Source organism: Mobula birostris, chromosome 26, assembly GCF_030028105.1.
Source record: "Mobula birostris isolate sMobBir1 chromosome 26, sMobBir1.hap1, whole genome shotgun sequence".
NCBI classification, from domain to species: domain Eukaryota; kingdom Metazoa; phylum Chordata; class Chondrichthyes; order Myliobatiformes; family Myliobatidae; genus Mobula; species Mobula birostris.
Genome location: NC_092395.1, coordinates 12,984,379 through 12,998,243, shown reverse-complemented (window position 1 = coordinate 12,998,243; position 13,865 = coordinate 12,984,379). Strand labels below are relative to the sequence as shown.

General features: G+C 41.2%; 1 long non-coding RNA gene across 1 annotated transcript in view; it reads right to left on the bottom strand.

The window, feature by feature from the left end:
* LOC140188024 (uncharacterized) overlaps nt 1–13,459 on the bottom strand; it is a 43,750-nt gene extending 30,291 nt beyond the window's left edge. The window contains exons 1-2 of the long non-coding RNA XR_011883207.1: nt 13,385–13,459; nt 3,996–4,085 (exon numbers count right to left, since the gene is read on the bottom strand). This is a non-coding gene — a long non-coding RNA (uncharacterized lncRNA). The remainder of the gene's footprint in view (nt 1–3,995; nt 4,086–13,384) is intronic.
* Nucleotides 13,460–13,865: the final 406 nt, after the last annotated feature.

The window sequence follows — 13,865 nt, the reverse complement described above, 5'->3', positions numbered from 1 at the left end:
TTTTCCTTTATATATTGTTAATATAAAGCGACACACAGTTTTCAGGCCATGTAAAAATTTCCTGCTCAGAGCAATGGTTGGTCTGCTCAGCTGTGAAAGAAATCAGAGGGAACGTTGCACTAGAGTCACATGAACTCCTAGAAATTTATCTTTGGTCAGCAGCGCTAAACATATATAGGCCTCTGGATCTGAGATCCATTCCATTAAAGGCAACAAAATTAAATTCAGAGGCAAAGCCCTTTGCCCTGATGCTACCTTAATGGAATTGACTGTGGATAAATTTCTAAGCATTAGATCTCTTCCTCTCCCTAATCACTTGAGTTCCCACCCATTGTGCTTACATTTTGTAGAATTTGTGTTCAGTTCTGGGTCTAAGCCTATAGTACTAAAACAATATAGTTAACTTGCACAGCTGAAATGTAGGCAGCTAATTTGCATGCCAAGATTATGCAAACCTTCTTAAAAACTTATATAGTCAGTCAACACCTCGACATTGCTTCATCCTAAGAAGCATCTTGTTTCAATAAAGTCATTCATTCGCATTTTTATGGTGATTAAATCATAATGACCTAATAATGACATAATTTGTCCATTTAGAGATACTGCACAGAACAGGCCCTTCCAGCCCAAAGAGCCACACAACCCAGTAACACACCTATTTACCTCTAACCTAGTCATAGGACAATGTGCAATGACCAACTGAGCTACTAATCAGAATATCTTTGGGCTGCAGGAGGAAACCAGAGCACCCAGAGGAAATCCACATGCCCACAAGAAGGCCATATAAGCTTCTTACAAAGGATGCCGGAATTGAACCCGGAACTCCGATGCCCCAAGCTGTAATAGCATCATTCTAATCTTTCTCTGATGTAGTCCCTTTGCTGCTACCGAAATGTCTCCAGCCGAGACCTTTAACATGTTCTGGAAACTGTATAGCTGTTCTTTAATTCCCATTACTTTCACTTGTTCCTTGAAAGGGCTTCTACTGAGGCAAACACTCTATGATATTGTCACTCACAGATAATTAACCAAGTGACACTCTATCATTCAGCAGCTCACACTGTGTGGGTTGTCAGTCAATGCAATGTCAGAAGAAATCAAGGCCACAGCTCAACTTACTCTTAGATGCTTGATAACACTTTCATTTTAACTGCATTAATAATTATAAGACCATAAGACATAGGAGCAGAATTAGGCCATTTGGCCCATTGAGTCTGCTCCACCATTCAATCATGGCTGATCCTGGCTCAACCCCAGTTTCCAGCCATCTCCCCGTAACCTTTGACGCCATGTCCAATCAAGAATCTATCAATCCCTGCCTTAAATACACCCAACGACCTGGCCTCCACAGCTTCATGTGGCAACAAATTCACCACTCTTTGGCTGAAGAAATTTCTCTGCATCTCTGTTTCGAAAGGGCACTGTGCCCTGTTGTCCTTGGCTCTCCCACCATGGGAAACATCCTTTCCACATCTACTCTGTCTAGGCATTTCTACATTCGAGAGGTTTCAATGAGATCCCACAATCCTTCTGAATTCCAGCGAGTACAAACATTCCTTGTATGATGACCCTTTCATTCCTCTACTTGGGCTGACTATGGGGCTTGCTGAGGTGGCCAATTTTCTTCCCTAAAGGGTTATTAGTGAAATTGGTCACTGTGGAGTGCAGTTGAGTGGAAGGATCTGGGAGTACTGATCCATAATACCTTGAAAAATGCAACACACTGGTAGACAGGATCGTAACGCGAGCTTTCGACACATTGGCCTTCCTAAATCAGAGTACCGAGAACAGGATTTGGGATGTTATGTTGAAGTTGTATAAGATTTTGGTGGAGCTAAATTTGGAGTGTTGCGTGCAGTTCTGATCACCTACCTACAGGATTGAACAGGTACAGAGAAAGCTCTCAAGGGTGTTGCTGGGTCTTGAAGACCCAATTTATAGGAAAAATTACCGAGAGTTATCGGGAAAGGTTGAATACGTTAGGACATTTTTCCCAGGAGGGAAGGAGAATAAGGGGAGATTTGAAAGTGGTATACGAAATTGTGAGGGGTATAGAAAGGGTAAATGCAAGCAGGCTTTTCCCACTGAGATTGGATGAGACTAGAATTAGAGGTCAAGGGTTAAGGGTGAAAGGTGAAATATTTAAGGAGAACCTAAGACGGGGAGTCCTTCACTCATAGTATGGTGTGAGTGTGGAACAAGCTGCCAGCTGCGGTGGTGGATGTGGGTTTGATTGCAGCATTTAAGATGGGGACATGGGTTATGAAGGATTATAGTCAGGGATTCTCAATCTGGGATCCATGAACCACTTGCTTAACAGTATTGGTCCATGGCAGAGTAAAGGTTGGGAACCCCTGGCCCAGATGGACTAGGCAGAATAACATTTCAGCATCAACTAGATAGGCTGAAAGGCCTGGTTCTGTGCAGTAGTTCTCCATGACTCTCTGACTATCATGTTTTATTCCTTTTTTTTCACAAAGCTATCTCCTAATTCACGTAAATGGAAAAACCTCATATCTATATTGTCAATTCCTCTCAGAATTCTTTATGTTGTTCAAATGTATGTCTTGTAAAATTAAAAATATTCATTTCTGCTCTGCTTTTTGGGCTTGGTGTAAAGGATCACACTCTCATACATTTACTCTGTTCTTTTGGGAAACAAGTGCTTGATGCGGCCAAAGTGTAGAAATGAAGAGAGATAGAATATCCTCATTGATCCGAAGACAAGAAGGTAATTCAAAAAACAATCATAATTGAGCCACGGTCGTGTTCTGGAATCTCATTACTCGGCCATGCAGACAGAAGTTTTCTAATTAGAGAGTAACCTCAGCATTTTACTAGGCTTGTAAAACGTGGGTTGAAGCAGTGTCAGAGAAAATGAGACTGCTGTGCAAAGCAGATTCGATTAAGCTACCAAACCCATGACTCTAACCAGCAGTGTGACCCCACTGCTGACCCGTCAGAATTCACAAAATGAAAATCAGGAGATTCAGGATTCAAGTTTATTGAAGTTTCCATGCTCACACCACTCTCTGTGTCATGACGTGACATTGGTTCATTCGAGAAGAGCCCAGGTTTGATCAATCTAAGCGCCAGGCTGAACCGGAAAGGTCAGCGACAGGCCGAATGGAGGTGGCGGAGTCCAGGTCCCAGAGTGTAGCGAAGCGAATGAACCCAATGTTTGGACGGAGGTTTAAGTGCTGGGTAAGATTGAAAAGGTTAGGGTATCGGGGGACCAAGGTGAGGGACAGGCTGGATCAGTTTGCTGCTCCGCAAGGTTTACTCAGCTCTGAGCTGAAATGAGGGTTTACGGATGGACTCTGAGGACACTGTGTTCATTGGTCTTCTTTACCTGTGGGTTCTTTTGGGTGTCTTTGCCTATCAGGAGATAAATCTCAGGGCTGCATCACATATACATACTTTGATAATAAATGTACTTCGAACTTTGAATTTTCGAGATTCAAGATTCAAGATTGTTAATGTCATTCTCAGTACACAACTGTAAAGGGGAATGAAATAATTGTCACTCCAGATCTGATGTAACCCAAAAAAACATGCTAAAATGAAGAACACCATAATAAAAAACACAATGAATATAATTACATAAAGTACCTTATTTACATAGATTGTACTTACATAAAGTGGTGCTAGGTACAGGAGTGTCTGTACATAAGATGGCTGACAGGTAAGGTTGTGGTGGTTGGGGCTGTGGTGTGGTGTGGTGTGTTAGCGGGATCACGTGTACATCAAAACGCAGAGTGAAATGCATTGTTTACATTAACAAACAACTTACCCCACAGTGTGCTGGGGGAAGCCGGCAAGTGTTGCCGTATACTTCTGGCACCAATATAGCATGCTCAATACAGCATGCCCACAATGTACGGCAGAACAACACAGAACACAACAAGCAACAGACCAGCAACAGCAAAATGAGCCCCCGTCCCTCCCTCCCTCCCTCCCTCCCTCCCACCCACCCATGTGCACAGCGCTCTCACCCAAAGACAGCCCGTATTCGTCGGCCTCTAGTCCCTTGCGGACCTGGATTCGGAGTTGGGGTATCCAGCAGGCTCGCAAAGATCTGCAGACTGGGGGAAAGAAAGAATTCTTTTTGTGCCTGTTACAACATCAGGTTGTAACTTCACAGTTTACGAAGTACATTCTGAAAAACAGTTACTGCTTAAATGAAAATCATTCATACCAGAAGTCAAATTATCACTAAAAATATAAAATATAAATAAATAAGTGGTTTTAATAAATAAAAGGGGCCGTGTCATGGCATGGTACAGGTTCATTCAATCTTACAGTGAAAATAGATATGAGTAGAGCAAAACCTCTTTATAATGATGTCCTTTGGGATCCATAACAATTGCATGTTTGAAAGTGGGATTCTTTATAAAATGAGTGCTTTATTTGGGATTTCTATTAATGAAATCAGCTGAGATACATATATATTAATGCTTCTGGAACGTTGGAGACTATTACAAAGGAGATCTACTGCCTAAAGATTTATGCTGTTGAAAGGCCTGGTTCTGTAACTGTTAATAGGCGGCATGAATTTTATTTCATATTTTATGAGGAACCAGCACAAGGAAATATTTCATCATCCTCATCAGTGCATGGATTGTTCCATTATAGGCATGGCCCCAGAGGTAAGGAAAACCATTGCATTATTCATCAAAACATTAACTATTCTTTAAATCAGAGGTTTATTGAGAGTAAAGAAACCAATGTTCCGACTGTCAGTCGCACTGCTTGGGATTCAGGCAGGTGAACTATTTAGACTGACTTGAGCTGTGATTGACAGCATATAATAGATTTGTTTCCGAAATATAGAAACTCTAAATCCATTACAATCCTTCCTCTTCATGGCCTAAACTATGTACTATTATTCGGATTTACAGTCATTTAGTCCTCCACTCACATCTTCCCCACCCATTCATCCAAGTTTTTTTGCAATCATTTTCTATCCCTTTCACCATCATGGTCTCAGTTAGTTTAGAGTTATCATTCCCCTCTGTTGGTGCTGCCTGACTTGCTGAGAGTTCCTCCATAACCATAAGATCATAAGATACAGGAGCAGAATTAGGCCATTTGGCCCATCAAGTCTACTCCATCTGATCCCTTTCCCTCTCAGCCCAAACCTCCTGCTATCTTCCTGTATTCCTTCATGCCTTGACTAATCAACAATCTATCAACCTCTGCCTTAAATGTACCCAGTGACTTGACGTTCACAGCCACCTGTGGCAATGAATTCCACAGATTCTCCATGTTTCGGCTAAAAAATTTCCCCTTATCTCTGTTCTAAACAGACACCCCTCTATCCTGAGGCTGTGTCCTCCAGCCTTAGAAGCCACCACCATTACTTGCTTCAATCATTCCCCAAGGCGGTGAGTTTCACATTCACGCACAAAATGCTAGTGGAACCCTGTGTGTCAGACGGCATCTGTAGACGGGAATAAAGTTCATTCCCCTTCATCGGTGCTGCCTGACTTGCTGAGCTCCTCCAGTGTTTTGTATATGTTCCTCAAGATTTCCAGCATCTGCAGAAACTCCTGTGTTTATGAGTTCCACATCTAACTTCTCTCATTGAAACATTTCTTTCCTGATTTGTTTTTCTTGGAGCTTACCACATTCAGAACAAAGCCTACATTCCCTGAACATCGCTTGTAATAATGAAGTGTTGGGGTTGGGGGTGGGGGCAGTGAACTGAACCACCTCATCACTGATCCTATAGCAGAGGTCCATCGCTTCAATCTTCAGCCCCCCTCCCCAAAAAAAGGGTAGAAACCGGACACAATCATCAACAGAAGGCATTAGAGACTGCTCTTGCTTGAACTTAGCGCAAAGATAAAATGAGTTACTGGGGAAGCTCAGTAGGTCAGAATCTGTGGAGGGACAATGACATAGGAGCTACTGCAGCTTCTGGAGATCTAGAGCAATGCACATCTTGTAATGGAGGACCTCAGCAGGTCAGGCAGCATCTATGAATGTGAATAAACAGTCAACACTTCGGGCCGTGACCCTTCATCGGAGGAGGTTTCGGGTCAAGTCCCTCCAGCTGGTCTGGGAGACAACCAGCATAAAGAGATGAGAGAAAAGGGTGGGGCAGGGTCTGGTAAATGATAGCTGGATTCAGATGAGGCAGGGCTGTAAATAGAGACAAGTGGGTAAGTGAAGGGTGGAGGCAGAAATAGATGAGAATAAATGGAGTCAACAAAGGATGAAGTGCAAATTGAAACAATGAGGTGGAGAGAAAGGGGACCCAGTGGAAAGAGTGAATGGGTGATGGCAGATGGAAAAGGCATTTATTTAGAAATATAGTGTGGAGTAGGGCCTTCAGGCCCTTGGAGCCACACCTCCCCATCAACCCTGACAAACCGGGTTAACCCTAACCTAATCATGGGACAATTTCAATGACCAGTTAACTTACTTGGGAATGTCTTTGGACTGTGGGAGGAAACCAGAGGACCCGGAGATACCCCATGCATTCCACAGGGAGGATGACCTGAGACTCCTTACAGAACAGAGCTGGAATTGAACTCTGAATGCCAGAACGTCCAAGCTGTAATAGTGTTGTGTGAGCCGCTGCACTACCAAGGGAGCCATGTGGGAGGGAAAAAAACCTGGGTGATTAGCAGGATGGGCGGGGGTTTGGTTTGGAAAGGGCAGTGTCAGTGGGAGAATCGGTGTTGATCAGAAAGGATGACAGACAGAGAGGCTGATTAAGCTTTGGACCATGTGGCTGCCAGAATAATGCTTGATTCTTTATGGCTCAAAATTACAATGTAGTTCTGAGTCCCGATCCATAGGACACACCACACCAACCTGACTATTGAACCTCATTCTTCGTGTGTGTGTGTGTGTGTGTGTGGGTGTGTGTGTGTGTGTGTGTGTGTGTGTGTGTGTGTGTGTGTGTGTGTGTGTGTGTGTGTGTGTGTGTGTGTGTGTGTTAGGGTTGCCACCTGTCCTGCATTAGCCGGGACATCCCGTATATTGGGCTAAATTGGTTTGTCCCATACGGGACCACCCTTGTCCCGTATTTTCCCCGCTAAGTTAGAGCGTTCCTATGAAACCTTTCATGCTGAAATGGCGAAAAGTGAAGAAGCAATTATCATTAATTTATATGGGAAAAATTTTTGAGCATTTCCAGACCCAAAAAATAACCTACCAAATCATACCAAACAACATATAAAACCTAAAATAGCACTAACATATAGTAAAAGCAGGAGTGATATGATAAATACACAGCCTATATAAAGTAAAAATAATGTATGTACAGTGTAGTCGGGAAAATTAAGCCAAAACCGATTTGTGGGAAAAAAAATCGGCACATACACGCATGCGCACGTCACGCATGTGCACACAGGTGCCCGCACAAGGCTTCATGGTCGTGGTAGTCTACCTCGAGGTAAACACAAGTGTCCCGTATTTGACTGCTACTTTTGTCCCTTATTTGGGAGTGAGAAAGTTGGCAACCCTAGTGTGTGTGTGTGTGTGTGTGTGTGTGTGTGTGTGTGTGTGTGTGTGTGTTAGATAAGGGGATTGTTTTACTGTTTTTATCTTGTTGCTATTGTACTATGGTTGTTATTGCTACTTGTGTTGTCTGCTGTGCACCGTGGGCATGCTGTGTTGGTGCCGAACTGTCTGGTGACACTTGTGGGCTGTTCCCAGCACATCTTTAGGTTGTGTCGGTTGCTTACACAAATAATGTGTTAATGTAAGAAAATCCTTTCTTACTAGTCTTGGGGCTTTCATTTTTTTTGTATTGGGCAATGTACTTCAGCAAAACCTAGTTTTTAAAAATCTAATTTCTAAAGACCATAAGACCACAAGATTTAGGAGCAGAAGTAGGCCATTCAGCCCATCGAGTCTGCTCCGAACACAATAGGTCTTTGGTGTGCATATTGTACGTCTGTGCATTTGATCCATATTTTCCATATGTCTACACATATGAGGCCACCGGGCATGTACAGAGGCATACAACGCAGCTCCGTAATGCAGCTACTGGAAATTCAAAATGAGACAGGGAATGCCAGAAATATTCATAAGGTCAGGCAGCACCGATAGGGAAAGGAACAGAATTGATAGTTCAGGTTGATGATGTTCAGTGAACCAGGAAATTTTCATTTGTACAGTGAAGACTTATGGTTAGTTAAAAAGCAAAGATCTTTGATTGTGCATCCACTAAGTGTTATGCCAGACTTGCCCTCCCCCACAACATGCCTTGCATTCAGGAGAAAGATTTTGGCCCTTGACCTTTAATGCCAGACCTGTCTTCTCACTCAATGTATCTTTCATAGAAAGGGAAAGATTCCAGCCCTTGTTATCTTGGCTGCCTCCCTCATGGATCTGGAATCTGCCCTTAAATACACCTGGAATATGTCAGTGATATTAAACCTGATTCTGATTCTTAAGTATTCGGCACCATTTACACAACAGACATTATAATATTTTGGTGATTTGCTGAGTAATTGAATTTGGATTCATTGGGAAAAAAATTACTCAGACCCATCCTTAGATTTAAAGAAGAACTCTTATGATAGTTTTCTGTATCTAAGCAATCTAAACTAATCTAATCTATCACTCCTGAGAGTTGAAGAAGTGAAATAAGATTTTAAAATAAAGCTGTTTTCTTCCTGGTCCATTGGTTTAGCTAGATGTTGAAGTCTCCATACTATTGATGGGGAAAACGTGGGATTTTACAGCTCAAAATAGAACCATTTGATTCTTCAATCCTTTGCCAGCCCTTTGAAAGATCAATTCAATAGTCCCATTGCTTATAGGACAATATTTCCATGTGTTCATACAACACTTCCTTTGAAAATTATTATTGACTCAATTCCTCTCCATAACCATCAAAAAATGAATGGTTCTTTGCCAATAACTTTAAATAAACCTTCTTGGATTACCAATCCTACTGTTAAGGGAAACAGTTTCTGACTAACTACATGAAGTCCTTTATGGTGTTGTGCCTTGAACGTTCATGCTCTCACTCTGACCAAACGTGTCGTGTTCTAAATCAGACTTTGTTCAAGATTTGCTTTTTAAGCCATTTCCAAGGCCCTGTTGGCCATCTTAAATGGTGTTATCTGGAACAGGACAAAATATTCCAGGTCTTTTACTATATTAACAGCACGATGATTGCATTGGATGAAGAATAAGGAGGTTTGCATTTAAAGCATATTTAATTGCAACAGGACTTGCCAGAGTGCTTTATAGTCAATGAAGCACATTTGATATAGAATCATTGATGGACCACTGGAAATGTAGCTGCAAGGTATGTACAAGCTTCTACAGACAGAATGTGACAACATTTGTGATGTTGAGGGGTAAGTTATTGCTAGGATATGGGTAACTCTGCCAACGTTATCAAGGGCAGGTGGATAATCTTAAACAACAGCTTCTACAGATTGCTGGAAACCTTGAGGAATAAACAGTCAATATTTAAGACTGAGACTCTTCATCAGGATTGAAAAGGAAGGGAGGTAATGAAGGAGTTAAACTGGTAGGTGATAAGTGACACCTGGTTTCTTCCCCCTTCCTTTCCAGTCCTGACGAAGGATCTCGGCTGAAGTGGCAACTGTTTATTCCTCTCCATAGATGCTGCCTGACCTGCTGAGTTCCTCCAGCACTTTATGTCTGTTCCTCCAGGTGAATAATCTGTTTCTTGAAGGACTGAGTGTCAGTCCTTATGCATCGTATCTGGCTGCACAGTACCAGAAGATAACAGGGATGAGGTATTAGGTTCAGAATCATGAAGAATTTGTCAATTATCATCCCACTCCCATCTTCAATAGCAGATATTTATCCCCATATTCCATGCCATTGGAGTTCATACCGCTTGCATTAAAATCCCTTTTTGAGTGTTTTTAAGGAATCCTCTAAAGAGGAGGGAAATATTTTTTTTTGAAAGATTAGGGAACTGAATTCTATGTGGGCCTGACACAGAATAATTGAAGCCAGGGGCAGATCAGACATGATCAGATTGAATGGCAGCGCAGGCTTGAAGAGCCAGATCATCCACTCCTACCCTAAATTTCCTGTGTGTGTTCTAGTAAGTGTTCCTTTTATGACTTTGTTATATAATTACAGTAAAGGCAATCAGGAAATCTCCAAAACGTACATCAGTCATCAAAGGCAGCGATAGGTGAAACTGCTAATTGGGATTTTATTAGGGAGATGTCCTTATATCAAATTTCTCTCTATTCGGACAAAGTGATTTGGCAGTTCATTTGAAATAGGTTAAACTCTTGGCAAGTGCCTATGAGCGTAATCTAGACTTTGTGTTTTGTTTCCTTTCCTCTGATCTTTATGTCTTGGAGAAATGGCTAAGCTTTGTCCACAGGAGTTGGAAAATCTCTGGAAGAACACGAAGTAAGGGCATTCTGTGGGAAACTACTTGGACCATACGGACTGGTTACTATCCCAACAAATGTGAAGTGTAATACCAAAAATATGCATAACAGATCTAATCTGACTAGTTGGTTAGCATACTATATTAGATCGATTGCAAGAATTGGCAAGTGCGTATATTATTGATCGATTGCACGGTAAATCAATTAGGCCTCTTACGCATGGGAGGCACTCTCTTTTTGAGCATGGGCTTTCGAGGGCACCTGTTTATTTTTGTCTCGGTGGGCTTGCTTCATCGCTCCCACACTGTACACTGTACAGCATGTACTATTACTAACCCGATCTAGTAAAAACATTTAATCATACTGCTTTGTTTTGATTATTGCTCCTCCCAAAGTGCAACTCCTCACACTTTTCTGCATTAAATTCCATCTGCTGTTTTTCAGTCCATTTTTCCAGCTGGAACAGATCCTGCTGCAGGCTTTGATAGTCTTCCTCACTGTCTATGATACCCTGAATCTTGGTGTCATCCATAAATTTGCTGATCCAGTTAATCACATTGTCATCCAAATCATTGATATAGATAACAACTAACAACAGGCCCAGTACTGATCCCTTGGCACACCACCAGTTATAGGCCTCCAGTGAGAGAGGCATCCCTCTACTCTCAGTCTCCCGCAGAGCCAACTCCTAATCCAATTTACTACCTCATCCTGAATTCCAAACGATGTAATCTTCTTCACCAGCCTCCTATGTTGGTCCTTGTCAAAGGCCATGCTAAAGTCCATGTAGACAATATCCACTACCTTGCCTTCATCAGCTTTCCTGGTATCTCAGCATACGTGACAATAAAAAGTAATTACTTGCTTGGACAGCAAGAGGAGCAAGGAAGCAGCACTGAATTTCAGAATTATTTATTGTTTTTTATTTGCTATTACATTACTATTATCCCTTGCTACTGATGCAGGCTATTGATGCCAACATCCAAACTCTATCTTAAAAGAAAAAATGAAAAAAACTCTTTTCATCTCCTGAGAGACCCTGTGACTATTGGTCTGCAGATATATGGAGCATGAAGACTACTTAGGGTCATGGGTGACGGGGAAGTGGCCTGCAAATGAGTCTTGAATATCTGAGCATAACAAAAAAGTTTCAGTTCAGCAGCAAATTATTCAAGCACATTTTCCTTAAACACCCAAATCTGCACATATAATTGCACCCTGAAAGTATTCATAAAAATTTATGAAGTTACAGCATGACCTTATCAGGCTGAAGAAAGATGTTACTGTCCTGCAAAGGAAAAAGTAAAACCAGTGTGTCTATTGCTTTTAATTTGTCTTTTAATGAAACACACAGATGAAGTAAGAACAGTACAATAATAGAAAGTGATGAGAATCTGTAAAAATAAATATTTGAATCCCAATTAAATTAAAAAAAAACTTTAATGGAATTGACTGTTATTTGCTTCATATTGTTAACCTTTTCTGAAATGTGAGCGAGCATTTCTTGGAACTTATTTGAAAGCAATGCCTGAGAAAGATTTAAGTTACAGAGAAAAATAAGTACTGATGTAGCCATGAATTGCATTGGACACTGTTGGCTTCAGGCACCATTGTAATTTCATTTAAACAGTTGCTGCAATGTAATTCAGCACAGGGTACCAGTTGCACAATAAAATGGCTTTAATATCTGCAGTTATATTAATACAGTAATTATAGTTGATTATGTTTTTGCATCAGAATATAATAGACTTTGAGATCTCTTTAAAGACTGCTTATTAAGAGGCATCGGGCACTTGCTCCTTGTGGATTGTTTGAGGCTGGGATACACAATAATTTGCAACAGTGTAGTTTGAGCACTTTGGAAAAAGTCAAAAGTCATTTGATACCACCTTCCTCTGCTTTAGGAAAAGTTGGTGAGAGATATGGAGTGAAAAAGCATATGATACGATGAAATAAATGGCCACCTCTGTTACATGTGTACTCATATGAATTTCCCAGCTATTCCTTTTGTTTGTAAAGATGTTTTACCAAATATCACCATATATTGAGGCAATTATTCATATACAGTACTGTGCAAAAGTCAGAGGAACATGTATATAGTTAGGGTGCCTAAGATTTTTGCACAGTACTGTAGTAATTTTATGTATTACTCTGTACTGCTGCCACAAAAAAACAAATTTCATGACATATGTAAGTGATGATAAACCTGATTCTGTTATGGGTCTCTATTGTGAAATGGGAGTGGGAAAGGGACTGGGAGAGATGAATCATGTTTAGTAAAAGGGGAAGGGAGAGGGGAGAGAGCAGAACACAACAGAGAGACATTCTGTAATGATCAATAAACCAATTGTTTAGAATCAAATGATCGTGCCTCGTGGCTCGGAGCTGGATGAGTCTGCACCCGTGCCACTTATCCCCTCCACCCCTGGCACTCCTTCTCTGCCACCTGTCCCGCACCCCTTCTGCACCCTCGACATTCCCAATATCCTTTGCTCCCACCAGATTTACAAGCTTGCTTTCTGCCCCATATTGACAAATACAGTACTATGCAAAAGTCTTAAGCATCCTAACTACAGTAAATGTTGTTAAGACTTTGCACAGTACTGTAAAACCACTTCACAGAGAGAGCAGACAGTTATGTCATTAAAACCTTATTGTCTGCCTACACTTCACTTTCTCTGTAACTGTAACACGTTATTCTGCATTTCGTTTGTGCTTTCCCTTGTAGTACCTCAATGCACTGATGTGATTAAATGATTAGTATGGATGATATACAAAGCAAAGTTTTTCACTATGCTGCGTTACATGTGATAATAATAAAACTATTTACTGATGCAATTCTCTGACTGTTAACTCAATCTCGGTTAAGTGACCGGCTCACTTGAGATTCAATTCTCCTAAAACCCTTCCTGTAAGTGCAAACAGTACACTCAGCTTCGTTTCTGATATCAGTTAAGCTATTTTTGTCTGTAGTTTCAAATTCGTGACTTGTAGTTTCACAAAGTTAAAATATTGTACAAATTACTCACAGTTTATTCTGCCCTGCCGCTGAGCCTGCTGACCTCGAAGTTCTAAACTCAAACGAAGGTCTTAAGCCTACTCCGATACAGATAGCTATGGGTACCCTCACTGAAGGGAAGTTATACTGCAGTTACCCAACCTTCAAAGGCTTGATCCCTACTCTGCTTATCCTCCGTAGCAAGTCTAGCTGCCAATACTCCCTATTTGAGTGGTGGTATCACTCCCTACCAAGGAGGAGTTACTTCCAGCTAACAAAGTAGTTTAGACACCGTTCTTTTATTTTTAGTGATACACATTTAAACTTAGGTAAATTTTTTAAACACATGTAAAACTCACAGAGGGATCTATTTTATAAAATGTTTCCAAATTACAAACTATTTCTAAAACACAAAGGTTTTCCAAAACATGGGCACAATTCCTATAAAAAGACATCTCTATGTGTGATACCTTTTCACACAGATGGTCTAAAAGATTCTGGGGTAGAATTTC